Source organism: Cinclus cinclus, chromosome 3 (assembly GCF_963662255.1).
Source record: "Cinclus cinclus chromosome 3, bCinCin1.1, whole genome shotgun sequence".
NCBI classification, from domain to species: domain Eukaryota; kingdom Metazoa; phylum Chordata; class Aves; order Passeriformes; family Cinclidae; genus Cinclus; species Cinclus cinclus.
The window spans coordinates 110895891-110923598 of NC_085048.1; the positions used below are offsets into that span (position 1 = coordinate 110895891).

General features: G+C 48.4%; 1 protein-coding gene across 1 annotated transcript in view; it reads left to right on the forward strand.

Annotated features, from left to right (window-relative positions):
* Positions 1-27708, forward strand: part of LOC134042021 (serine/threonine-protein kinase pim-1-like) — a 66309-nt gene that overhangs the window by 37326 nt on the left and 1275 nt on the right. The window lies entirely within an intron of this gene.

Genomic DNA, 27708 nt, shown 5'->3' on the forward strand with positions numbered 1-27708 from the left:
TCCTTGAGAAATGAAACCTAAGAAATTTTCTCCAAAGTTCAAGAATCCTGCAAATGCCCCACCCATTAGACGTGTTTATGATAAAGATGGGACTTCACCTAAATGAGTTCATCCCTTGTGAGGCTGGCTCAGCCTCCCACAGAGGTAAGGTGGGAGCTGGGCCGCTCTCTGGTGGGAGGAAGGGTCTTGTGCCAGCCTGGAGAGCCTGTGCACATTGCCAGGGAGCAGTTGTGCCCTGCAGGTGCCCCCTGCCATGAGCTGTGCTGCTGCCAGTGCCCCGTGGAGCTGTAGGGCTGCTGAGCTGTGGGGCAGGGAGAGGAGCAGGAGGCTGCATGTGCAGCTGAGCCATTGCTGGGAAGCACAGGGCTCTGGGCTCCCTGCTGTCCCAGAGCAGCCTAGAGGCCAGGAAGTTCCCCTGGGAGCTCTGTGGAAGTGGCTCAGGGTGTGATCCTGTGGCCTGCCTCAGGTGGCTGCTGTCAGGTGCATGTTTCCCTGTGCAGCTAGTTTCCAGGAAAGTTTCCAGGAAATGTCTTCTATGAAATATGGAGCTTCAGATGCTTTAGGTTTGCATTGCAGCCTCTGTTACAGTTTTATATCTCTACTTTCCAGGCCTGACTGGCTACCCTCTTGCCAAGAAGTTTTCCCTGGCAAATCCTTCTATGCTCCTTCCCTCCAAGCCATTGCCTCCCATCCAGAAGGACTCTCCTTCCACCAAGCCAAGCACGGTGTCCAGAGGAGAGCACGGGACTGGGAAAAACGGCACCGGCTGCGAGGATAAAATTAGAAATAACAGGGAGCTGAGTTCAGAAGGAAAAGAACAGATGGTAAGGAGACCGAGCTAAGTCCTGTGTGATAGATTTTCACTTTCTGCACTGTAAGCAGAGCTCAGAGAGCTTTTCCTGTGGTGTGAGCACATGGAACCAGCTGGGCCAAGGAAGAGCTCAGCTGGACACTGCACTTCTGGGAAGTGTCTGAGAACACGCTGCCTTTGCAATGGGTGTGTAGTGCAAACTTCACATCCTCAGCATGCATCAATGGCAGGAGAAGTCTTTGAATGGTTTCTGGGCTCTGTCATAATTCCTTGTCTGACTTATGACTGAGAAAAGCCCAAGAATCAGGCCAAGCTGCTTATGCTGTCCAATCTGGCCAAGCAAGCATGTTAGATTTTATAACCTACATGTATTTTTGAACCATGGCTGTGTCAGGGATATGTATTCCATCAGCTGTGTCTGCTTGCTAAGGAAAAAAGTAGTTTGCTGGAACAGGCAGTGCTACAAAGTCAGTTCCAGGTGGTCTCAGCTTTTGAGTTGTACAGCCATGGCCTCCTACACAGTTGTCTCTGATGCTATTTCTAGATTTCGTCAGCTTCTGGGCAGCTGTGTGCTCTGGCATGGCTTTGTCCAGAGGGAAGGGATGGGAGGTGGCCATGGGGAGAGCAGCTCAAAGCCCAGGCACACAATTTCCTTTGCAGCAGGGCCAGCACCTGCAGTTGTTTTGGGTTTACCATGGGGTGCAGGAGGAGGCAAATGAGCAACAGCATTGGCAAACAGAATGTCCAATCAAAGGCTGATGTACTTGATTCCAGCCTTGCTGAGGAAGGGCCCAATGTATTCCTGACAGGATCTAATCCTTCCACTGCAGTTCAAACAGGTCCTGATTTGGCCCTTTAGTTGTGCCAGAAATGATGGGATACTGAGGAAGGGCGTTCATCTGTCTCCACTGCCTCCACCTCCCTTCCTGGCCATGGCATGGGGGCCCTGGAGAAATTTGGGCAGGCAGAGACCTTCCAGAGAGCAGCAGGGCAGGGAGCTCTGCTGAACTTCCTAAATGCCAGTGAGCCTGAGATGATGGAGGTGTGGGAGCTGGAGAGCACGGAGCATCGCGAGAGCTCAGCAGCTTCTGGGCTGAAAGGCTGCTGGGCAACTGTAAGAGGGAAGGGCAGCAGCAGAAGAATTGAGGGGCTTGAGAAAAGCAGGTTCTGACATCCTGCAGAATGGCTTTGTGGGGACTTGGCTGGAGATCAGCACTGGCTGTGAGGTGCCTAAGAGGCAGGGAGAGAACAGTGATCTGAACCTGTTCCCATACCATCCAAAAGGCCAGTGGAGGCCGTGGCACCGCAGAACAACTTGATACCAAACATGTGGATTCCAGCTGGGATCATAGCCACACTTGCAGTGAACTGAGCCCAAGGAGAGAGTTGGCAAGTCTAGGGCATGAGCACGCCCTCACCACTTGCCTTTTCATTCCCCATGCTAGGCCAAGCTACTCCAGCAGTTTGACTGGTCTTTCCCTGCCAGGTCCCAGTTTAAAGCATGGCTAAATGTCTTCAGCCATCAGTGAGGAAGGGCTGAATGCTTCATCTCAGCACTTTGTACCACTCTTTCCAGGCATCCTTGCTGTATCCCAGAGGTGGGGATATGAAGAAGGGGTCATTGGGACTGCCTTTGGTCCCCCCTATACCCAAGGCAGTCAGTCCCCGTGTTGGCAGTGCTGCAGGGTCTCTGCGCAGCTCTGTGCAGCTGGATGTCCAAGAGTCCCAGGAGATGAGGTAAGCCAAGGTGTCTGCTGCTCCACTCTGCTGTTCAGCTCCCTCTTGCCATCTTGTGAGGTTCCTTTGCACAGTCAGCTCTCTCCCATGTATTTAGGCAAACCTCTGTGTATTCACCATTTGGCCCATCCGTGATGATCCAGCTCCATGTCAAACCCCACACCATGTGTCCCAAGAGCAGAGGTGGTGGTGGTGGGGAAGAGGAGGCAGGGCTTAAAAGCATCTGAAGATGGGTCCTCTGCTGGGCTTGGTATTGATTCCCTCTGTAATGTTTGTGGTGTCATTTGGGAGCTGTATTGCACAGCTCTGGATCCTGCAGATCTTTGAATACTGTGATCCTTGACTGGCAACTTCAGCCCTGGAAAACTCTGTTTGGCCAAATATTGGATGCTGGAGGGGTGTCTCTGTCTTTACGTGCTGCTTCTGTAAATGTCAGGCATAATTTCTCTGTGCCTGGGACGACACTGTGAATTGAGAACCCAGCTATATTTTCCGGGTATAGATGTAAAATCCTATCAATGTTTAATATTTAGGTCTGGGATTAAAACAGAGAGGGCAAGGAGGTAGAGAAGAGCTATAGTACTGTACCTGATGGGAAGATATTGGCTTGAATATATATGAGAAAATGTAGCTGTCAATGTAGCTTATCTGAAGGACAGCAATAATGAAGGAGTCACAAAAATGTCATTCCAACTGGAAAGCTTTGGTAGTGCATTGAAAGTGCAATGTGAATACCCTTGCCTAGCAGTTGAGTTGGTAAAAGGCTTTTCCTTCTTGAGACAGCCATGAGGTGGAATATCCTTCTCAGGATACTGCCGTGTTCGGACCACATGTAGCACGAGACTGGTACCAGTGAAAGCCACAAGCAGGCAAAGTCAAGCTTTGTCAGCAGAACCAAAGTAGCTGCCCTCCATGCAGACTCGTGTCTCAGCTTAGCAGCTCCTGCTGCTTGAGGGAGGCTGTAGGAGCCCCTTGGCTCCAAAAGGAAAGTCAGCAGAATTGGGGAGTTATGGTGCAAGTTGAGGAATGACTGCTGAGTTTCAGCTGGAGCTTGGCCAGCTCTGCCTGGCTGCAGCAACTGAATGCTTAAGGACAATTAATGAGCTTTGCATCTTGTTGGCTTGATGTGTTGCATTTTCTTCTTCATCAGAGGCACCAAGCAAGGAAGGATTGCTACACCTGTTCCTTCCCTTCTCTTTCTCCCTCCTCATATGTTCTTGTGTTTTCCATTTTCTCAAGGCCACGATCAAGCAGCAGCGTCAGAGTGAAGAAGTCTGAACATGCAGGTAGGTACAGGGCATGTCTGTCTTAAAATTACTACTAGAACCTTGAATTAGAGGTGATATTTTGAAAGCTTTGTTAAAAATCATTCTTTTAAAAATTTCTTTAAACTCATTTGAATTATTTGATGGGCTCAGTGGACTATCCCAGAGCCCAGTCACTGGGAGTGTGCTGCAGTGGTGTAGTGAAAATTCCTGTATTGTGAATCTTGAGTGGCAAGAGCTGGATTGGGACCTTGGGGCCCTGGAAGTGCAGTGCAGGAAAAGTCCATCCAGCACACGCCTTTTATCTCCATGCAGTCTTTCTCATGTCAGAATTAGCAGAGAAGAAGAAGGCATTTATCAGGAAATTAGAAATCCTCTCAATCCATCCTCCTGCCCTTGAAGGAGATAACATTTCCTTGAGGCAGATTCTGAACTGAAACCTTTGACATCTGAAAGAGAGTCATGGACTATCAAAGCCATTGCCTGGTTTTGCTCTGGGAGAAAGAGGGGAAACCTTCTGTGAGAGAAAGTCCTTTTGAATTTTCCAGTTATGGAGATGGAAACTTCCAAAGGGATGCAGCCTATGCAGGGTCTGAGTTTGTCGTCCTATGACAGCACAAGCCCAGAGCCACCTGTGGAATGTTCACAATGACAAATCTCTTGCCCCACTGCCTCTGCCTGTGTCAGTGTTGCAGGCTGAGGCTGGGGGAGGAGATGCCTTCTGCCTTGTCCCTCTGTCCCTGCCTTGCCTGATCCCTGACAAGTAGAATTGTGCCAGACAAACTGCGGTCTCTGGTGCATCTGTGCCAGCCAATGCCTTTGAGTTGAAAGCCTCCATCAATGCCTGTTGTTGTTGTTCCTTTGCCATTTTGGAGCATGTCACGATAGGAGAGATGAAATTTGAAGACATAATTAGCTGATGAAGAAAGCAGATGAGATTTCCAGGTCCCTTTGCTCTGGGTTATTTCTGAGAAATCCTGGGTTTTGCCCCTTTGGAATGACTCCTTAATTGGTGATATGCAGCTGGAATGCTTAATGCAGCTAGGGAGAAGTATTGCTCAGTAAGTAAGGTGATGTTTTTGCTGGATTCATTTTGGACTAGAAATGTGCAATTTCGTTAAATATTACCTGTTGTGCTTTCATAAATTGACCTGTACATTCTCTATGGATAAATAAAAGATTCGTTTAAGGATGTTCTTCTTTTTATCATCTGCCGTCTTCCATTTCCATCAAGGAAAGTTTGAATTGCTTTTAACTGCCATGATGAGAAATGTTTTGATGCAGGTCTTGTTTATACTGGATTTGGGTGTGTCTGCAGGAAAGAAAGCAGGGAATAAAACCCACGGGACAAGTATTTGAGCAGAAGTGGAACGTTTGAAAGCTAATTTGTTCCCTAAAGATTTGGGCTCCTTGAATACTGAGGATATGTAATGGGGAGCGCAAAGCTTCCTTTACTTGTAACATGGGGTGCCATTGTTCTTGTACCATCACTTCCTTTGTTGTAAAGCAAAATAAAAGCAACCAAGAAAACCCAACCCAGAACCGAGTGGGACTTAGAGAAACAAAGGCCCTGAAAACTAGCATCTGAAAACAACTACTTCCTAGGTGTAATTGTCAAATACTTGTGATCACTGTGGTTTGCCAACTGTTTGGAAGGAAAGGGATCCCAAAGTACTTGATGGGCAATGAGTAATACATAAGGAAAGGAGTAGAAGCTCTCTCTCCTGGCTTGCCAGCTCCATACCGTTCAGAGGAATTACAGTGATGGTAGTTTCATGGAAAAAACATCAACAACAACAAAAAACCACAAAGTGATTTTCTGATTAATTCAAAACTCCCGTGTATTCCTCATCAATTAGATGATTGTTTGTAAAGGTGGGAGTTCACCTAACTCACTTTTTCCCTCGTGAGCCTGGCTCAGCCTCCCGCAGAGGTAAGGTGGGAGCTGGGCCGCTCTCTGGTGGGAGGAAGGGTCTTGTGCCAGCCTGGAGAGCCTGTGCACATTGCCAGGGAGCAGTTGTGCCCTGCAGGTGCCCCCTGCCATGAGCTGTGCTGCTGCCAGTGCCCCGTGGAGCTGTGGGGCTGCTGAGCTGTGGGGCAGGGAGAGGAGCAGGAGGCTGCATGTGCAGCTGAGCCATTGCTGGGAAGCACAGGGCTCTGGGCTCCCTGCTGTCCCAGGGCAGCCCAGCGGCCAGGGAGTTCCCCTGGGAGATCTGTGGAAGTGGCTCAGGGTATCCTGTGGCCTGCCTCAGGTGGCTGCTGTCAGGTGCATGTTTCCCTGTGCAGCAAGTTTCCAGGAAAGTTTCCAGGAAATGTGTCCCATGAAACATGGAGCTTCTGATGTTTTAGGTTTACATTGCAGCCTCTGTTACATTTTGTTTTCCCACTTTGCAGGCCTGAGTGGTGACTTTATTGCCGAGAATCTTTCTGGGTCACCTCCCTCTATGCTCCTTCCCTCCAAGCCGTTGCCTCCCATCCGGAAGGGCTCTCCTTCCTGCAAGCCAATCATAATGTGCAGTGGAGAGGAAGAGAAAGGGAAAGATGGCACTGGCTACAAAGATATCAGTAGAAACAGTGCGGAGCTGAGTTCAGAGGGAAAAGGGAGTGAGGTAAGGATACCAAGCTAAGTCCTGTGTGATAGATTTTCAGTTTCTGCACTGTAGTGATTCCTAGAGAGGCTGATCTGGAAGAGAGACCACGCATAGTTAAAGGAATACAGTAGGTGATAATTAAGAGGCCTTAAAAGGATACACCTTGGGCAGTACAAGAGCCTGGCCCGGGCTACACCCAGGAGGGATCCAAGATGGATCCCGCTCATGAGTTTTTACACTTTTATAACCTTTGGTCAACTTATATAGTAGGGGTTAATTGTCCAGTTACAGCTTCAGGTCACCAAGTCCCATCCTTCTGGTCCACTCCCGGCGCTTTCCCATTGTTTATGATTTTTGGGTAATGGTTGTCCTTGATTCTTAAGCTGGAAAAAGATTGCTGTGTCTAACTGCCCTGAGAAGAGAACCTACCAACACTTAATACGAAGTTCAGAGTCCCACACCAAGTCAGCACAGAATCTGAGGAAAGTGAAAGCTAAAACTTAAAGCATCAACAGGAGGGAGTCTGAGAGCTTTTCCTGTGGGCTAAGCCCATGGAGGCAGCTCAGCCAAGGAAGAGCTCAGCTGGACACTGCACTTCAGGCTGTCTTTGCAATGAGTGTGTAGTGCAGACTTCACAATCCTCAGCATGTACCAATAGCAGGAGAGGTCTTTGAATGGTTTCTGGGTTCTGTCATGGCTTTTCCTCTGTCATATGGCTGAGAAAACACCAAAAGCAAGTCAGGGCAGCAAAAGTTGCCCAAAAGGGAAACCATCCTTCTGCATTTAGTAACGTAAGGGTAACTTTGAACCATGTCTAAGCCTGGGTGTTTTTTTTCTGTCAACTCTGTCTGGCTGGGAAGGAAGAAGTTGTTTGCTGGAACAGGCAGTGCTACAAAGTCAGTTCCAGGTGGTCTCAGCTTTTGAGTTGTACAGCCATGGCCTTCTACACAGTTGTCTCTGATGCTATTTCTAGATTTCGTCAGCTTCTGGGCAGCTGTGTGCTGTGGCATGGCTTTGTCCAGAGAGAAGGGATGGGAGGTGGCCATGGGGAGAGCAGCCCCAAGCCCAGGCACACAATTGCCTTTGCAGCAGGGCCAGCACCTGCAGTTGTTTTGGGTTTGCCATGGGGTGCAGGAGGAGGCAAATGAGCAACAGCTCTGGCAAACAGAATGTCCAATCAAAGGCTGATGTACTTGATTCCAGCCTTGCTGAGGAAGGGCCCAATGTATTCCTGACAGGATCTAATCCTTCCACTGCAGTTCAAACAGGTCCTGATTTGGTCCTTTAGTTGTGCCAGAAATGATGGGATACTGAGGAAGGGCGTTCATCTGTCTCCACTGCCTCCACCTCCCTTCCTGGCCATGGCATGGGGGCCCTGGAGAAATTTGGGCAGGCAGAGACCTTCCAGAGAGCAGCAGGGCAGGGAGCTCTGCTGAACTTCCTAAATGCCAGTGAGCCTGAGATGATGGAGGTGTGGGAGCTGGAGAGCACGGAGCATCGCGAGAGCTCAGCAGCTTCTGGGCTGAAAGGCTGCTGGGCAACTGTAAGAGGGAAGGGCAGCAGCAGAAGAATTGAGGGGCTTGAGAAAAGCAGGTTTTGACATCCTGCAGAATGGCTTTGTGGGGACTTGGCTGGAGATCAGCACTGGCTGTGAGGTGCCTAAGAGACAGGGAGAGAACAGTGATCTGAACCTGTTCCCATACCATCCCAAAGGCCAGTAGAGGCCGTGGCACTGCAGAACATGGTGATACCAAACATGTGGATTCCAGCTGGGATCATAGCCACACTTGCAGTGAACTGAGCCCAAGGAGAGAGTTGGCAAGTCTAGGGCATGAGCACGCCCTCACCACTTGCCTTTTCATTCCCCATGCTAGGCCAAGCTACTCCAGCAGTTTGACTGGTCTTTTCCTGCCAGGTCCCAGTTAAAAGCATGGCTAAATGTCTTCAGCCATCAGTGAGGAAGGGCTGAATGCTTCATCTGAGCACTCTGTACCACTCTTTCCAGGCATCCTTGCTGTATCCCAGAGGTGGGGATATGAAGAAGGGGTCATTGGGACTGCCTTTGGTCCCCCCTATACCCAAGGCAGTCAGTCCCAGTGTTGGCAGTGCTGCAGGGTCTCTGCGCAGCTCTGTGCAGCTGGATGTCCAAGAGTCCCAGGAGATGAGGTAAGCCAAGGTGTCTGCTGCTCCACTCTGCTGTTCAGCTCCCTCTTGCCATCTTGTGAGGTTCCTTTGCACAGTCAGCTCTCTCCCATGTATTTAGGCAAACCTCTGTGTATTCACCATTTGGCCCATTCGTGATGATCCAGCTCCATGTCAAACCCCACACCATGTGTCCCAAGAGCAGAGGTGGTGGTGGTGGGGAAGAGGAGGCAGGGCTTAAAAGCATCTGAAGATGGGTCCTCTGCTGGGCTTGGTATTGATTCCCTCTGTAATGTTTGTGGTGTCATTTGGGGGCTGTATTGCATGGCTCTGGATCCTGCAGATCTTTGAATACTGTGATCCTTGACTGGCAACTTCAGCACTGGAAAACTTTGTTTGGCCAAATATTGGATGCTGGAGGGGTGTCTCTGTCTTTACGTGCTGCTTCTGTAAATGTCAGGCATAATTTCTCTGTGCCTGGGACGACACTGTGAATTGAGAACCCAGCTATATTTTCTGGGTATAGATGTAAAATCCTATCAATGTTTAATATTTAGGTCTGGGATTAAAACAGAGAGGGCAAGGAGGTAGAGAAGAGCTATAGTACTGTACCTGATGGGAAGATATTGGCTTGTATATATGTGAGAAAATGTAGCTGTCAATGTAGCTTATCTGAAGGACAGCAATAATGAAGGAGTCACAAAAATGTCATTCCAACTGGAAAGCTTTGGTAGTGCATTGAAAGTGCAATGTGAATACCCTTGCCTAGCAGTTGAGTTGGAAAAAGGCTTTTCCTTCTTGAGACAGCCATGAGGTGGAATATCCTTCTCAGGATACTGCCGTGTTCGGACCACATGTAGCACGAGACTGGTACCAGTGAAAGCCACAAGCAGGCAAAGTCAAGCTTTGTCAGCAGAACCAAAGTAGCTGCCCTCCATGCAGACTCGTGTCTCAGCTTAGCAGCTCCTGCTGCTTGAGGGAGGCTGTAGGAGCCCCTTGGCTCCAAAAGGAAAGTCAGCAGAACTGGGGAGTTATGATGCAAGTTGAGGAATGACTGCTGAGTTTCAGCTGGAGCTTGGCCAGCTCTGCCTGGCTGCAGCAACTGAATGCTTAAGGACAATTAATGAGCTTTGCATCTTGTTGGCTTGATGTGTTGCATTTTCTCCTTCATCAGAGGGACCAAGCAAGGAAGGATTGCTACACCTGTTCCTTCCCTTCTCTTTCTCCCTCCTCATATGTTCTTGTGTTTTCCATTTTCTCCAGGCCACGATCAAGCAGCAGCATCAAAGAGAAGAAGTCTGAACATGCATGTAGGTACAGGGCATGTCTGTCTTAAAATGGCTATTGGAATCTAGACTCGGAGGTGACCTTTTGAAAGGTTTATTAAACACCATTCCTTTCAGAATTTCTTTAAATTTGTTTCACTCCTTGATGGGCTCAGTGGACTCTCCTGGAGTGCAGTCACTGGGAGTGTGCTGTAGTGGTGCAGTGAGAATTCCTGCATTGTGAATTCTTGAGTGGGATGAGCTGCAGTGGGACCTTGGGATCCTGGAAGTGCAGTGCAGGAAACAGAAGCATTCGTCTCCATCCTTCACATGCCTTTTATCTCCATGCAGTGTTTCTCATGTCACAATTTGTAGAAAAAAATTATGCATTTTTCTGGAAATTAGAAATATTCCCACTCATTTCTCTTGCCCAGTAAAGTGAAAAAACCTGTCCTTGGGGCAGATATTCAGCTGAAACCTTTCAGATCCATAGGAGATTGATGGTCATGACCTGATTTTGCTTTGGGGGAAATATGGAAACGTCCTGCTATAGAAATTCCTTTTGAAATTGCAATCATGGTCATGGAAACTTCCAAATGGATGCAGCCTATGCAGGGTCTGAGTCTGTCATCCTATGACAGCACAAGCCCAAAGCCACCTATGGCAAGTTCATCATGACAAATCTCTTCCCTGACTCTCTCTGCCTGTGTCAGTGTTGCAGGCTGAGGCTGGGGGAGGAGATGCCTTCTGCCTCGTCCCCCTGTCCCTGCCTTGCCTGATCCCTGACAAGTAGAATTGTGCCAGACAAAATGCGGTCTCTGGTGCGTCTGTGCCAGCCAATGCCTTTGAGTTGAAAGCCTCCATCAAAGCCTGTTGTTGTTGTTCCTTTGCCATCACTGGGCAGGTAATGATAGGAGAGATGAAATTTGAAGAAAGACTTTTGCTGATACAGAAAAAGGGATCAGATGCCAGGTCCCTTTGCGTAGGGTTAGTTCTGCCAAATCCTGGGTAGTGCCCCTTTGGAATGACTCCTTTGTTGGTGATATGCAGCTGGAATGCTTAATGCAGCTAGGGAAAAGTATTGCTCAGTAAGTAAGGTGACAGTTTTGTTGGATTTACTCTGGACTAGAAACGAGCTATGTCATTAAACCTTACCTGCCTTTCTTTTATAACTCAGTAGAACATTCTACAGGAGAAATCAACCCAGTTTAAAGAATGTTATTCCACTCTTATTGCTTGGCTGCTACATGATTTTACCCCATGTTTAGCCACGTAAAAATGATTAGTTGCCTTATATCTAACAGCTCTGTTGAAGAGTATTTCAGAATGTCCTGCCCTCTGCTATTTCCATTTTGAAAACCTTCAGTTGTCAGTGTCAGCCATGATCAGAAATGTTTTGAGGCAGGTCATGTTTATGTTGGGCTTAGGTATCTGTGCAGGAAAGAAAGCAAGGAATAAACCGATCAAAGAGTGAAGTAGAGCAAAAGAGAAACTTCTGGATGACCACTTTATTCCCTATAACTATGGGCTTGCAGAATACTGGGGACGTGTAATTGGGAAAGCAAAGCCCTTTTTGCATGTAACATGTAGTGATCTTGATTGTGTACCACCACTTCCTTTGTTACAAAGAGGAATTAAAAAGATCCCCAGAATAAAAAACCCAGCCTAGAACTGATTGGGAGTTACAGAAACAATAACCTGAAATCTACTTTTGAAAACAATCGCTTCCTAGATAGTGTCAAATTCTAGAGACTACTGTGAGTTTCCAACTCTTTGGAAGGAAAGGAATCCTGTAGTAGTGTGGAGACAACGAGCAGCACATCAAGTCATAGAACCCATCTCTCCTGGCTTGCCAGATCCACATTGTTCAGAGAAATTCAAGTTAGTTAGACATTAGTTTCATGAAAAATAAAAAAAACAACTAATCATTTCAGTAGCTGAAGTGCTCTTTGAATTCCCCACTCTTTAGATGGGTTGATTGTAAAGGAGTGAGTTCAATTAACTCGCTTCTTCTCTTGTACCTGTCTACAGCTTCTTCTGAGTCTACAACAGAAACCCAGAGAATGAAGGCAAAGAGCTCTTGGTGTGTGATAGGACCTGGGATGCCTCTGTTCCCAAGGAAACTCGCTAACGTGTTTGGCATGCAGACCTATGTGCGGAACCCCGGTGTTGGGAATGGAGGTGTGGGCTCCCGGCCGGCTCAGGGGGCCTTGGCCCAGGAGCCCCGGCAGAGGCAGCTGAGCAGCGCTGTCCCCAGGGTCACTGCCAGGGAGGAGGACAAGGGGAAGGACCAGCATGGCTCAGCCTCCCACAGAGGTAAGGTGGGAGCTGGGCCGCTCTCTGGTGGGAGGAAGGGTCTTGTGCCAGCCTGGAGAGCCTGTGCACATTGGCAGGGAGCAGTTGTGCCCTGCAGGTGCCCCCTGCCATGAGCTGTGCTGCTGCCAGTGCCCCGTGGAGCTGTAGGGCTGCTGAGCTGTGGGGCAGGGAGAGGAGCAGGAGGCTGCATGTGTAGCTGAGCCATTGCTGGGAAGCACAGGGCTCTGGGCTCCCTGCTGTCAAAGACTGAAAAAGTGTCTGAATTTTATCAGCTGTGTTGGAGAGTGTTGCAGAATGAGTTACATTGTTCTTACTTGCATTCAGAAAATCAGCGTTCTGTCAGGCTGGCCTGAAAGTGCCAGAGCCCATACAGTTTAGACAGAAAATTCTTTGGGGAAAATGAATAATCTAGTGTCAAGGGCACAATTTTCATTAGGGTACCCCTCCTGTAATCCTAAGTTTTTCTTTATTGTCCACTGAAATATTCCAACAAAGTGAAGAAAAAGTTGATCTGAATGTATACAGGTATTAGAACCCAGGACTACTTTTAGGAACCAGAAAGAAGATGTTTACTAAAATCAGCATAAGGGCAGATAAGAATCTCTGTCAAGAGCAATCTCCATCTCTGCCCTTCTCTATCAAACACAGAGGCTCTCCAGCAACCAGGGGCTGAGGCAGCAGGTTTCAGTCTGCTGGCCCACAGAGTAATGTCATGTCTCCTTCCAGGAGCCCATCCACTGGGAGAGGGTCTAGGCATATGTAGCTTGCTGCTCTCATGCACCATCTCTGTGCCCTGTTAGAGCTCTGTAATCTGGAACCTGTCTTGCCTGTTGCCAAGCATGACATTTTTGGGCAATTGAAGTGTGCCAGAGATTTACAGGAACCTTTGCTTCCAGTACCAGGCCTCCCACTGAGCCAGCTCAAGGAGATGGATCATCCCACCAGTCCTGGTCTAACAAGTGACAGAGACCTGAGAGAGGGCTTTGGAAAGGTAAGGGATAAGAACAGGGATGAGCAGACTTCCATTCCAGTGGCTGTTTAGTGCTTGGCCCAAAATGCCTCTGAAAACCATGATCCTCCACTCTTGGGGGTTGGGGATTGTCTTGGGAATATATTTGACGGCTACTGAGCAATTGCTTGGCTGTTTCCAGAGGTGCCAAAGTCAGTGCTTTGGGGATGGTGCCAAGGACATGCCTGAGGCATTCTTTATGTGCAAAGAGCACTTTAGAGAAGTTCTGATTGGCAGAGCAAACTGCAAACCAGTGAATGTGGGCAAAGGGCACCCTCAGAAGCAGAGAAGCAAAGATGCTAACGTTGAGTATAAGCAAGGCTGCAAAATAAAACGGGACAGTTTGATGTCTCCTGGTTACCTTTCTGGCTGTATCTCACAGCCCTCTCATTCTCACATTTTCTGCTCCTTAATATCCATGTTCCTCCAAATTGTTTTCACATGACTCCCTCCTCCTTTTGGTCTCCTGGTCTCAGAGACCAAGTCGTTGAGAGTCCTTCAGAGCTGAGTCCTTCAGAAGCCAGGAAGTGACAAACAGCTGCACTTCCTGGCCATGAGTGTTAAGCATCAGCTAATTACCCGTCCTTGCTGCATATTGCACATGGCTTTTATTCTCCTGCCATGGCCTGTAGGAACTGAACTGCATGCTCATTGCTCATGTGAGCTCTTCCTTTGTCTTGGAGCATTCCTATGACTTTCATGCTTCAAGCAGGGCTTCCTGTCACAGGTTGCAGTTGGAGCAGAGTAAAGCTGTGGAACTAAAGTGTTCCACCTCACTGTGTGTAATTACCAAGGTGAGGATGGGAGACATTCTCCTGAAACTATTGGAATGGATATGGAGCTGGATTAATGTCTGTAGCACTGTGTGGACTCCGCTCCCGATGAGAGGTTGTGCCTGGTCTGTGTGTGTCTCTGCTTACAGTCTGTGATGTATTTCCATTGCAACCAGATCCGTGCTGCATTGTGCATGTTGGCTGAGAAGAACTTAGAACCAAAGGATGTGGAGCTTTTTGAGAAAGAGATGAAGAAAAGGAGAGCAAAGAAAACATCCTTAAAGCTGCCTCCACAGAGAGTTGAGCCCAGGGATGCAGCTGAAGCAAGTAAGTGGTGCCTACACTGCTGGTCCTTTTTGAGCTCTTACCCTCTGCACAGTGTTGCAATCAGACTGGGGGGCTGTTGCACTTGCATCTGAGTGGAAACCTGCATAGGAATGATTTCCATTTTGCAGAGAAAAACACAGAGGCATTAATTGTCTTGCCCATGGCCTCACTTAGTAACAGAGTATCAGCTTCCCACCTTCACCTCTAAAATCTTTCAGAGTAGAAAATTCAGTCTTGGAAAGTCGCCTGCCCTTCAGACTCTGTTCTGAAGAGCAGCTTCCAGGCAATGTGAATGCAGAAGAATGCTTTTCCACCAAGGTGCAACCTGGAAGAAACCAAATTCAGCACCTTCTGATGAAAAGACCAGAGATCCTTCTCGAGCCACTCCCCTCCAAGAAGCTGGCACTGTAGAGCTGTGCTGAAGCCCTGAGGCAGTGCTTCTGTTGTAGCCCTAGGAGCAAGCAGCATTCCCCAGTGAATCCCGGCTGAGGGGCTCTGGCTGCAGCACTGTGTGCGCTGCCCCGAGGGCGGCAGCAGGGACCTTCGGGGGCAGCACTCAGCCCCAGGGCACCACCCAAGCTTATCTGCACTTTCTTTTGGGAACTTGCCCAGCCTGCCTCTGAAACAGGAAAACGAAAGCATAGCAACACTGGCTTCTCCTTGTTTCTTAGGGGAAGCATCACTGCAGTTTGATTTTTAAACTGGAAGAAGGTAGATTTAGATTAGATATTAGGTAGAATTTATTTTATAATGAAGGTAATGAAATGCTGCAAGGATTTTTCCAGAGAAGCTGTTGTTGATTTATCTATGAAGGTGTTCAAGGCCAGTTTACATGGGGCTCTGAGGAACCTGATCCAGATGAAGATGTTCCGTTTCCCAGGGGTTGGACTAGATGGTGGTTAAAGGGGCCTTCCCACCAAAATTGTTGTAGGTTTTCCTGGGTGATTGTATGATCCTTGTCCCATACTAGCGTGCCAGTGTTCTACTTGAAGTTCTTTGGGATAACACAGAGATGTTACCCAGCTCCAGCAAATTTTCTGGCCCTTTCCATAGTGACCCTGTCCAGCACCCTCCACTTACAAGCTCCTCTTTGGTCCCTGCAGGCCTCAGCCAAGCAGCTGTCAATGGCACAGCTTCCAGTGTGCAGAGAAAACACCCTGGTAATGCCTTGAAGAAGAAGGTCTTGAGGAAGCAGGACAAGATGCCCTTACTGCCCACTATGCCCATCATCCAAGAGGAAGGCAGTGTCCCATGCAACTCCTCAGGTAAGTCTGCTCTGTGGCAGCTTTTTCCCATATAGTTATTTCCTTGCAAAAGAAGCACAAAGTGTGCCTCCTGCCTCAGCCAGCACAACTGGGCTCTTTGGTCAATAGCCTGTCCGGGAATGAGCACCAAATCCACTTTTGAGTTCCTACAGCTTGGTTGTCTTGCCGTAGTCGGTTTTTAGAGATGCATTGGAAAGTTGAGCTGAATAAAGTAGAGGTAAAGGCCTAAGCTCGGGCTTTTGTCCATCCTGATAATCCAAACTACAGGGCTGGTGCCAGGAGACAGCTGTAAGTGCAGAGATGAGCTGGGGGCAGTGTGCCAGGGTGTGCTCACTGTGCACCTACGAGTACCACCACCATCAGTTGACCACTCCCCATCGGGGCCCTCTGCCTGTGCTGTTGTCCGGCTCTGCAGCCAGCTTTTCTGCTATCCCAGTAAGGGTTGTCTCTGCATGGCAGTCAGTGCCTTGGTGCAGTCGTGCTGCTGCTCCCTGAAGTGATCAATGGCTCCTGGCTGCCACCATCCCATGGCCTGCAATTCCAAGAGGAAACAAGCAGTGCCTCCTGTGTCACTGCAGCCAAACACAGTGGCTGCTGGTAGGAGGTGACAGTCAGGAGGGGCTGCCTGGTGCTCCAAGGTTGCCTGTGCTATCATCCCAACTAGGGTGAGATAAAAAGAAGGGAGCAAGGAATAATAATTGGAATGCTCTTTTCTACTGATGCTATTTCCACGTTGAGAACTGACCAGAATTGAGCCTGGGTTGTTCCGGCTTGGCTTGGTGCTGTGGCAGGGCAGCTGCAGGAGTTTCCTCAGAGAGTTGCAGAGTGCCTCAGTCCTCAGGGCTGGGGGAAATGAGGGCGCTGGGACAAGAGAGGCCCCTGGGGGGTTCCCTCTAGGTGTAGCCATTCCCACTGGTCGTCCCTGTCTGGCAGGGAGTGGGAGCTCTGCGGCCTCAGGAACCTGCCGCTGGCTGTGCTACCTGTGGCACTTGGGAGCTGGCACTGTGTGGGCAATGGTCAGGTTTAGCCTGGAGCTGTGCCCAGCTGGGGGGGCTGGGAGAAAGCAAGGAGCCCAAGGAGGCAGACAGCAGGGAGGTGTGTGAGGCAGTGCCAGTTTGCAGCACATGGAAGCCTGGCTGGGAGCTGGGGCTGCAGGCCGCTCCATGGCGGGGTGCCTTGCCCGGGGCTGCAGCGCTCAGGGCTGACCCTCTCCTCACAGTGACCTCGCAGACGGCCACTGGTGCCGAGCGCCGACAGGAGCTGCTCCGTGAGCGTGGGCACAAGGACACAGCCTCTGCTGACCCACAGCAGTCCTTGCTCCAGGCACTCTCCTGGCTGGGCAGCGATGACTGGTAAGAAAGGCCCCAGTCACTCTGTCTCCCTCTTAGCGTTAAGGAAGCTTACAAGTGGATCTTGCCAGTGCCTCTGAGCCCCGACAGCCCAGAGGGCAAAGGACTCTGCTGAAACCACTCCAGAGCAGTGAGAGGATCAAGATTTGAGAGCAGCCTTTGCTTGGCCTCGGTCTGCAGCTGTGCTCCAGCTGCTGCCGCTCTGTGCTGCTCCCTCGCTTTGCCTGCTGCTCCATGGAGCTGCAAAGGAAGTCTTGAGGGAAGAGAGGAAGCTGTGGGATGAGATGATTTGCTGGCTGAAGGCAGCAGCAGGATGGCAGCAGTTTAGAGTGTAGAGATTTGGGTGCCTTGGGGCACTGGCCCAGTGGGACTGAGTAAGATTTCTCTCTGCTCCCAGTGCTGACAGCAATGGCAGGTGACAGGGTCTCCCTGTGACCTCCTGCATGTGAGTCCCAGAAGCAGCTCCAGGGAGTCACTCTTTCTGAGAAATGGACTGATTTGTGCTTTCAAATCCCCAGCCTGTCTTTACTCCTGAAGGCTCATGGCAGAAGGGAAGGAGAAAGCAATGAAACCCTCTGGGAATCTTGGATTTTTGAATTCAACTTTTTCCTTTTCACTGCTTCGTATGGGCCGGAGGTGTTTAGCCAATACTCAACATGTGTCCCACAATTAGACACAGAGAGAAGGAGGCCCAGAGGTGATAACCCTATGAATGTTAGGTGATGCTGGTTAAATTTTTGGTGATATTGGTTGTGATGTCGGGGTTAGCATAAACTCACTGTTGGATGCTTCATTCACACAGGGGTACGGACTCCATTCACAATGGGATAAGCATGAAAAATCTGCCACCATGCATCTCTTTGTGCAGTCACATTTGCTTTGCAATTCTCTTCTGCTTTCTCTTCCCCCTTTTTGTTTGGTGCCCTCTGAGGTACAAGAGAGCTTCTGCAGGTGTGGGGGGTCCCGGTGACTCTCAGGGGTGCCCATGGGATCGGTCAGCAGCCCTGTGCTGCAGCCCTGATGCCTCACACACCTTCCTGTAGCTCAGGGCTGCCTAGAGCAAGTGCTGAGAGACAGAGTTGTTTACACCTCTTAAATAACATGTTGCTGTAGTGGGCATTGTTTTTGGTAGGGGATTCTGGGAAAAGGCAGAGTTTCAACTGTTCTTTCCCAGGCATGGAATCTTATGGGACACCCTGCTGCTGCTTTTCTGGGGAATGTGGAGGTGGAGTGGAGTGGGTGAGACACAGGCCTAAATTGTAGAGTGGAAACTGAGCTCCAGAGTGCCAGTGCAGAGTCTCACTGCTGATCTGCCTGCTGGCACTGCCAAAGAAGGAACATGCCCCAATAACATCCCAATGGGATTGTGTCTTAGGGACATGCACAGGGAGGTGACAAGGAACAGCAGCATGACCCAGTCTCACAGCTTCTAGGAGACCGTGACATAGGGACTCCATAGGCCAGACATTTCAGAAATGCTATCTTGTAAAATTAGTCAGAAATTAAAACACTGAAACCCCTCTATTTGTCTCTTGGATTTGTGTATGCTTTTGACAGCCACAACATCCTGCAGGAAGGAGCTCCACAATTTCATTAAGTACTCCTTGAAAAGCACCTCCCATTGTTTGACTGAGCTGCCAGCCTGGTAATTTCAGAGGGTGCTGCCTAGTTCTTGGGTGGAGAGAAAAATCCATCGTTTTGGTACTTGCCTTTCAGGGAGATGAAGGAGAAGGGACTGGTCAGCATCAAACTCCTGGCTGGGTCCCATTCAGAAGTCCTGCTTTCAAGGCTTCGTGACATTTGCTTGGCAGTTACCAGTGAGGTGAGAACACTCTTGTGAATTGTGCCCTGTACTTCATACACAGTGTGTAGAGTAGCTATGTGCTTGTTCATCTCCATGTGTGCTCAGAGACTGCCTTCATTTCTCTTTTTAGATCTTGTATTTCTAATGTCTGTCAGGTTTCTATGGGATCTGTGTGTAGATGTAGTTGTATTCACTGGTAGGTCGGGTATCTGACACTCATCTTTGAGTGAGCTGCCATTATCATGAAATGTGCAAATGCAGAAAAAGATACTCTAATTATGTTATTTTCAGAGTCCTAGTCTCTGCCCGAGCTGTCATTCAACACTGCAAATTAGTCTGTAGGCCTGAGCGTGTGTTTTCTGTTTCCTGGCTGAGTGCTTCAACTGCTGGTGTTGCTTTTTTAAACAGGAGCACGTGACTCTTTTATCTTTATGACTGACGCCTTTATGGTTTGAAAGCAGCCCTTACTTTAATTTGGTTCTTTGTGTTTCAAAGTAAAGAGCCTAAAGGGAAAGCAGTTGACATTAAAGAAGGCTTAAGTAGATACTTTATGAAATTTCTTATTTTTAGGCCTGTTACATGCAAGTCTGAGGCCAGATACTGGTGCCAGTGGAAGTGCCTTGCTGTGCATGTGCTCTTCTGCTCTTATTGTGCTTTTATGTTCCTCTGGACACAGTGGGACGTGTTGTCATTTCCTGAGTCGTCTGTCTAAGGCAACTGGTTTTCTTTCCGAGGTCATTCTTATGTTTCCCCTCTGACTTCCCCAGGTGACCAACCTCCGCTCAAAGGTGTCCTACTCGGCCATTGTCACTCTGGGAGAGCTCTTTGTGACCTTGAAGAAGGACATGGACTCTGAGGTGGATGAGGTGGCTCGGGTCCTTCTGCACATGATGTGTAATTCGCCAGAGTTTGTTGAGAAAGCAGCCAGTCACACCCTGGGGATCATGGTGGAGAATGTGACTCCTGCACGAGCAATGACTTCTCTCCTGGACAGTGGAGTCAAGTAGGTTCTTCTTTCAGTGATATTCTTCACCTTCTAGAGTACTTCTAGGTGGGGGAAGGGATGAGAGAAAGAATGGGAATGGTGGGAGGGAAGGGTCCTGTATCCTGCATCTTCTGTCAACTCAGTGACTGGATTCTCCAATCCACCTCATTTCTTTCCTCTTCTCCCTTATTTCTGCCCTCCCTCAGCCTATGAGTTCTCAGAATCACAGAACTGTAGAACATGGGAAGTTGGACGAGGCCATGAGGATGATTAAATCCAGTTCCTGGCCTTGCACAGAGCACCCCAAGAGTCACACCATGTGCCTGAGATTGTTGTCCAAATGCTGCTTGAACTCTGTCAGGCTTGGTGCTGTTGACCACTGCCCTGGGGAGCCTGTTCCAGTGTCCCAGGCACCCTGTGGGTGAAAAAGCTTTTCCTGATATGCAACCTAAACCTCTTCTGACTCATCTTCCCGCTGCTTCCTGGAGTCCTCCCAGTCTGTCAGAGTTGCCTAGATGTGGTGAATGGTGGGGAAGTGCAAGTGCCTGCAAAGGCTAAGGATAGAGCCTTGTGCTTCTGTGGGAAGAGGGACAATTGCAGTTTTCATCTGTGAGAGCTCTATGATATTTCACTGCACTAAGCACAGAGACCCTGTGAGAAACCATGGATCCTCATGATGCCATTCACTGGGAAAATAAGGAGGGTACTTGCTGGGGTATGGAGCACCTAGGGGAGAATGTGCTGGCTGTGACACAGCCTGCACAGCAGGTGCAGCTCCTGCCAAAAGGAGTCCTGTATGACTATCCTGGCCATAGAGCTCTACTTTCTAATCAAACTGGTGTTTCATGTTAGCCTTGAGATGATGAATCACTGCACATACACCTTCACAGGCCCACTACTATGGGATAGCTGATGCAAATGCTGCCTTAAGTGTTTGTGCTGAGCCTGATAATTATCAAAAGACACTCTCTAGAACTGGACAATCTGGGTAAATTGATTGCCACACTTTCCCCATCTTTGCAATAGGATAAAACATTCAGATGTACCCCTTGCCAATCCTCACAAAAGAAACAGGCTGCATTGCTGCATATTCTGCAACTTCACGGCCCACAGTGTGTTTTCTCTGCATCTGTATTTTTCCAAAGCTCTGCAGATTTGGGGATAAATGGCTGGAATGAGCCTCAGTCCTGCTGCAGCTCTGTGTGATGGGTGCCCTCTGATAGGTTAGCATGAATGGTCTTTCATTTCTAAAGAATTCATATATAATCTAATTTTTTATCTTTCTCAGTGGAAATTGTGGCAAAGACACTGAGTATCAGGTCGTGCAGGGAGACTGAATTCCTCCGTCTTCCTTGCAGACAGTCCTTGTGTCCAATGCTAATTTGAGTTTCTCTGAGGACAGAAGCTTCTACAGGTGTCTGAAGCTGCAGGGAGAAGCCAGGCCTCCTTCCCGCAGCAGTGGCAGGGAGCACGCTCTGGCCAAGGCCTGTGCTGCTGTTGCTCCTTCTCCCTGTGCCCCAGTGTTTGCTCTCCTCTTGCCAGGAGCCGCCACGCCCAGGTGCGGAAGTGTGCGGCGCAACTGCTGCTGTCCTTGATGGAGAAAATTGGAGTCACGAAGCTCGCAGGCACACCCAGGGCTGAGAGGCTGGCGCACGCGGCAGGGACGCTTGCTCAGGACTGCCACAAGGACACAAGGTAACCATCTTCATTTCACCTCCTCACACAGGAAAACTGCCTTGTGTCTGTCTAGAAAGGTAAAACCACAAAAGAGTGGTAATGAAAGGAAATATTAAGTTACATCACGGTGTGGATAAGGGCCATAGAGGCATGGAATACCCGGAGTTGTATGGGATCCATTGGGGCCATGGAGTCCAGCTGCCAGCCATGTGCAGGACATGCCAAGAGTCACTCCATGTGCCCAAGGGCATCATCCAAACGCTTCTTGAGCTCTGTCAGCCTTGGTGCTGTGACCACTGCTCTGGATTACCTGGGGAAATGACTGTAGTGGGTAAGCTGAGGTTGTCCAGCAAGAAAGAGCATTGCCAACTTCCTGTGACTTGAAGGATTCTTTCCTGAGATCAAAAGAGCTCAGATTTGGCAGTCAAATAGTTTTGTTTGGTCTGAAGTGCACAACACAAATCCAAAGTGTTCATCACCAAAGGATCCCAAACATCTCTTTCTTATGAATTTAAGGCTTTCCTGGAAATATGCCAGGGCACTTTAGCTAATGTATTCTGTCTATATTGTTTAGAATGTATTCTGTAGTCTGTCTAAATCTCTTCTGCAGATTTCTAGAATGCTGTTGTCTGTGATTCAATGACCTCCAAATTTCTTCTTGAAGAAAATTGTGGTTTCCTAGTGGCAAAATCCACCCAAAACACCAAACTCCCCTTACTCAAATTCACATCTGTAGACGCCTCGAATACAAGCACAACTCGTTGCCCCTGTGCATACATATCCTATAGAATCTCACATAGAAAGCATGAGGTGTTTTTCCCTGTTTTCCCTACCAGCTAAAGAAAGGCAAATTATTGTATTGTATTGCACTGCCATTGCAAATGTCAGAAAGTACTGCTAATGGCTCCGACAACAAAGCAGATGTCTTTTGCTTGTTCCCTTGGATCCTTTGATCCCACAGAATCACACCCCGAGTTTCAGAGTGAAATGGTATTTTTCTGTAGCCCCACATTCTCCTCTTGCCTCTTGTGTTCAGCTGACAGAACTGTGCAGTGACAAGTAGGGGTAAATCTCTCTCTTTGATGAGTAGGTAATGCCTTCTCATGCAAGGATTGCAGCTGATGTGTTTAAGGTTAATGTATCAGCCTTTTCTTTTAATAGTCTTGCTTTGTTTGTTCACCTTTCTGTCTTTTCTCTCCTTCCTTCCTTCCTGCCTGCCTGCCTCCCTTTCTTCCCGTCTTCCCTCAATCCTTCCATAGGCATTATGGACAGGAGATGGTGAAGATATTGCTGGATGACCAAAAATGTAAAATGCTTTTGGAGCGATCCGTTCCTGCCTGTGACCTGGAAGATATTCTGAGAAGAATTAAGAAGAAAGTAAGTGCTTGGCAGGAGAAATGTCTCCTTTGTGCAAGTATAGCCACAGCTAATAGGACATCAAACATACCTAATCTGTCTTTATCTCATTCCCCTTCTGCTCAATCATTTTGCTCCTGGGAATGAGCTGTTAATCCCCAGCCTGTTCATCTGCAGACCACAAAGGAGCTGATATTCTTAGGGGAAAAGTGGGGCTTTGAATATTTTGACTATTGGTCACAAAGAGGAAAGGGGAAGAGGAGAAAGTGGGTTTACATTTAAGCATAACTCCCCACCCTGCTGTCCCTGCTCTGCTCCCAGTAAAGCAATGAAGTGAGAAAAGTGCTTCTGAGGAGAACAGTCTTTGCAAAAGACACTGGAAGCAGTAGTGCCAAGAGAATTTCCAAAACTGCAGCAGATGTCCAAGTCAATCCTAATTGCTACAATTACCGTCTGTCTTTTGGGAATACTGCCCTGCTGTCAAGCCCTGTGGAGCTGGAAGAAGCTTGGTGAATCCAGCAGCATCCAGAGGAAAATCATTTGTCTTGGGGGGACTTTCATTGTTTTTATCTACATTATAGAAGGGAGCGTGTCCTTTGTGCACAAACAGGGAGAGCGAGTGTTGAACCAAATCACCTTCCAACAAAATTGGCCCACCCCAAAGAGTCCTAATTTTTCTGCTTTTTCCTATAAGAACTCTTGGTGCCTACCAGTTTCCATTATTGCCATTTATGCTCGAGACTCATGAATTGGGGAGTTTAAACTGCTGCTCACTATGGCAGCACCCATAACCTGCCTTGGGCTATTGCAAACAAAGAGTTGGCATCACTGAATCTCTGGTCTGTTTCCTTCTGTAGGTTTGGAAATATTTCCCTAAGCCTTGGTTGCAGTGATCCTGGTTCTAACTTGTGTTTTTAAGCAGACGGTTTCCTATTCTATATTCGAAATGTTGGTGGGGTTTCTCTGTGTCCTTGTAGGGGATGGAAGAGCAGAAGGGTGAACGCCCATGTGTCAAGAGCCCTGTGAAGATGAGGAGCCATGTCTCAAAGAAGCCCCAGCCCACATTGCCTTCTAGTCAACGGTACTGAGCACTTTTGTTAGATGTGACAAAGCACACAACAAGTTTGACATTTCTCTTCTTCAGGAAAATCTTTCTGGCAGAGATGGCCTGTGCCAGAGATTGTTTCCTTTCCCTACAAATGCTCTTTAATAAAAATGTCTACTTCTGTGTTACACTGAACAAACATCTCTGCAGGGGTTTCCACAGAAATGAGGCAACAGAAAGACACTTATTGGTTGCAGCACAGACAAGTCAGGGCAGTGGCAAGGGCTGTGTTGTGGAGGATTGGAGAGGGCCATGTCTCTGCTGCCCGACTTGGGACAAGTAAATTCAACCAGGGCTTTTTACATCTGAGTGGAGTCTTTTTCAGATGGGTGTTTTGAGGAGAAATCCCAGTCTAGCGGCAAGATGCCATTCCCCAAACAAGCAGTTCCCAATCAAGTGGATTGGCTTGGCTGAGTCATGGTTTTCTTACCCTCACACAGAACCAAGTTTGAGTAGTAAGTAGCAAGGCAACTCCTGAGCAACTTTGGTCAAAAGGTGTCTCAATAGGGACTTTTTGTCTTGATATTCTTGTCCTTCATATAGTTTGCTAGATGGACAGCATGTTTGGTTGATTTCCTCCTGTGCTGCAATCTGCACTTAAGACAGGGATTTGGTCCTTGCTGTGTCTTCATGCCAGTGGCAGAGCTACTTGTACCTGTTCTCTGATAACAGAACAGATTTATTTAGCTCTGTGATGCTCAGCAGTGGCAGGAAAGTGACCACATGCCTCAGTAGCATAGCTAGGATCTTCCCATGCTCATGGGAGAGACAAGTTGATCCAAGAGAATTGTTCCCAGTGGGTTTGTTAAGTTATAGATCTAGACTCTAGGAACGCAAACTTAATGTGAGCATAGTGCTGGGATGTCTGGCATCTGTTTTTATCTCTGTTACTGATTTTCTGGATCCTTCAGATATGCCCCTGGTCATCTGCTCAGATGCATCTGAGCTCCTCTTTCAGACTGTCATGCCTGGTGTAGAGACATTTCTGCAGAGTGATGAGTTTCCTTCTTACAAGACACACACCTCCCATATGAGCAGGCATTTAAACATGGAATTAGTGTCTCTCGTTCTCCACAGAGCAATGCAACCTGTGTGCCTGGGAAGCCACCTGAAGATAGATCAGATGCATCTCATACTTGGTTTTCCTGAGTGAGAACTGGCGAAAATGTTACTTTGCAGATTTTCTCCCATAATGATTGTCATGAAGTCCATGCTCTTTTCAGAGCCTCATGATTCTCTAGCTTGAAATCACGAGTAAATCACCTCTGGATGTTTTGCTCACAATTATCTGCAGGTATTATCACCAACAAGCCATCATTTGCTTTTATTTTCCAGGGTGAAGTCGACCTCGGATGGACGCCTCCTACACCATCCAAAAGTCCAGGTCACGTTGCCTCCAGCTGTGGATGAAATGGAGATGCTCCAGAAGCTTGATGATCTCCTGGAAGCCAAGGGGTTTGAGACACGGATGGAAGGAGTGGCACTCCTCCTAGACCTGTGCAAAAACAGCCCCAAGCTCATCACCACGAACATTGTCCAAGTATGTAGGGTATCTTCACTGTTCCTTCCCTTCAGCTCCTCTCCCAAGCCTGTAGCAGTACACTTAATTCACTGTATCTTGGCACTACATCCTGCCCGTTTGGGATAGGATGGCCCCTCTTACTCAGACAAATTTAACTCAGGTCCAGCATGCAGGACAAGTTCTTTCAGTCCAGCTGTATTTGTCTGGCAGGTGCCTATTGATGCTGTTCATCACATGATGACAGAATTTTCCACTGCTCTAACCTTTGCTGTCTCCTACTCCCAGCTGGGTTCAATGAAAGGAATCCAGCCACTGAAAGCATGGCAATTCTTCTCTTGATGAAAAATGGCTTTGGATGGGGAAGAGAAGTATCAGGCTGGGTTGGTATAACCCAAATGTTTCTAAAAGAACACTTTGGTAAACTCCATCCTGTCTTGCACAAACACATCTGTGGCTACTCATTTTCATCCTTGTCTCTATTGCACTTGGTAAAGATGGTGTGTACCTCTCTTGGGCACTAAATGATCATTGCTACATCCCCTCTCCAAACAAGGACATTTTAATCCAGCTTTCTTGCTGCTTGTTCTCTTCACAGATTTTTGATCATTTTGTCCTGAGAATATCTGACACGCACAAGAGAGTGAAGCAGATGGCGCTGGACGTGCTGGCAGAAATGATAGCCATCCTGGAAGATGCCTTGAACCCCGTGATTGTCCGTTTAGTGGAAGGAATACTAAAGAGCCTGAACTCAAAGGATACTGGGGTTCATGCTGCAGCTGTGAAAGCGCTGGAAAAATCCGTTTCTCATTTTGGTAAGGCTGACATGGACTCTCCTCAACTGTGTCTCTGCCTCTCTGACACAAGAGAACACTGAGTGCCATGAGAGCTCTTGTTGCCCGTGGAACACTCCAGCTGACATCCACCAGAAGCTGTGGGGGTGCAGTCCTTAGGCACCAGTCCCCCAAGAGGCTTGAATGTGCATCAGCATTTCCCACAAGTGCCAGGAGCCCTTGGCTCTGTGCTGCTTGTCTGGAGAGGAGGTCCTGGACTACAGCTTTGTACAATTCAGAGGCAAAGGGGATTTTGGAGTTTGCTTGGACCCCATTAGATTTCCCAAATGAACAGCTTTGCTGTTGCCATGAAGGGACACTGGCCCATCAGAGCTTCTGCAGAGCAGCCCCCTGGAAGGCTCCACATTATAGGCATTAGCTGCCTCTGTTCCACCTTTCCCATTTGTCTTCTTTTTTCAAATGGGACACTTATGATTCACCAAGTGCATTTCCTTAAAACAAGCAGATAGAAATCCAGCTGTCAGTGATGTCTTGTTCCACATGTTGTTTTCATGGGGCAGGATGGCTGTGGCAAATACCTACACAGGCAAGGACTGCTCTAAATTCCTTTGTCACAGAGATTTATGTCAGCACTGAAAATGCTGGTCGGGAGAAATATGCCTGACAAATGGAGTGTTGAAGAGGCAGATCTTCAAGGGGAGTTTCCACTTTCTCCACCTCAGCTGCTCTGCGAACTCCTGAACTGCCTGACTCTGTGCCTTTGTGTATCCCAAGTCTGGGCTTCTTCCTGTTTGCTCTGGAGTTCAAAACCTTTTCACTGCTTACGTGTGATTGAACTCTTGAGGTCCTTGATCTGAAATGTTTAACACAGCTCCCGGTTCAGCAGACAACTTTGCATTGACAAATGTGAACAGAGAGATTTTCTTTGGGAATTTAACCCCCCTCAAGTAGGCTGGAAGGAAAGAAGTACATCAGCAGAAAATTACTTGATTTTATAAATTGGGGCTGCCCCTGCCCTTCCCCTCCCCACTCTCCTTTCTCCTAGGACCTCAGAAGAGTGAGCAGAAACGTGTGTTTCTCTTGTAGATAAAGTAGCACTGATGAAAGAGTTCAGCCACCAATGGAGTCAGCTGAGTGGCCAAGCTCTGCTGGATGTGACAGAGCGTATCACAGGTATGGCCTCTGCTAAGCCAAGAGGTCTCCCCAGGGAGCATTTCCAGGGCATTCCTGGCAATAGACAGTAGAGTAGCTGCTCCAAATCAGGAGGTGCTGAGCTTGTCCCTCCTGCCCAATGCCCATGGCAGCTGTGTTTGGCAGGTTTTCCCTGGCTGCTGCAGAGGTGTGCAGTACCTGGCACGGGGGTGGCGCTCGGCCTTGGGGCCGAGCTCTCACTGGGGCATCTCAGAGCCCACCTCCAGGAAAGGGAGGGGTTAAAAATACCCGAGCTGGCTCTTCTCTTGGGAGCTCAGGCTCATCTCTGGTCCTTTAGGGAAAATGTAGCAAGTGCTGTTTCAGGCAATCCGTTTCTTTTGTCCTCACAGAATTCTCATCTTGCTCTTGAAAAGTTTTGAGACTGAACCCTGCAGTGCCTGGGGGTCACAACTTAGGTCAAAACTCA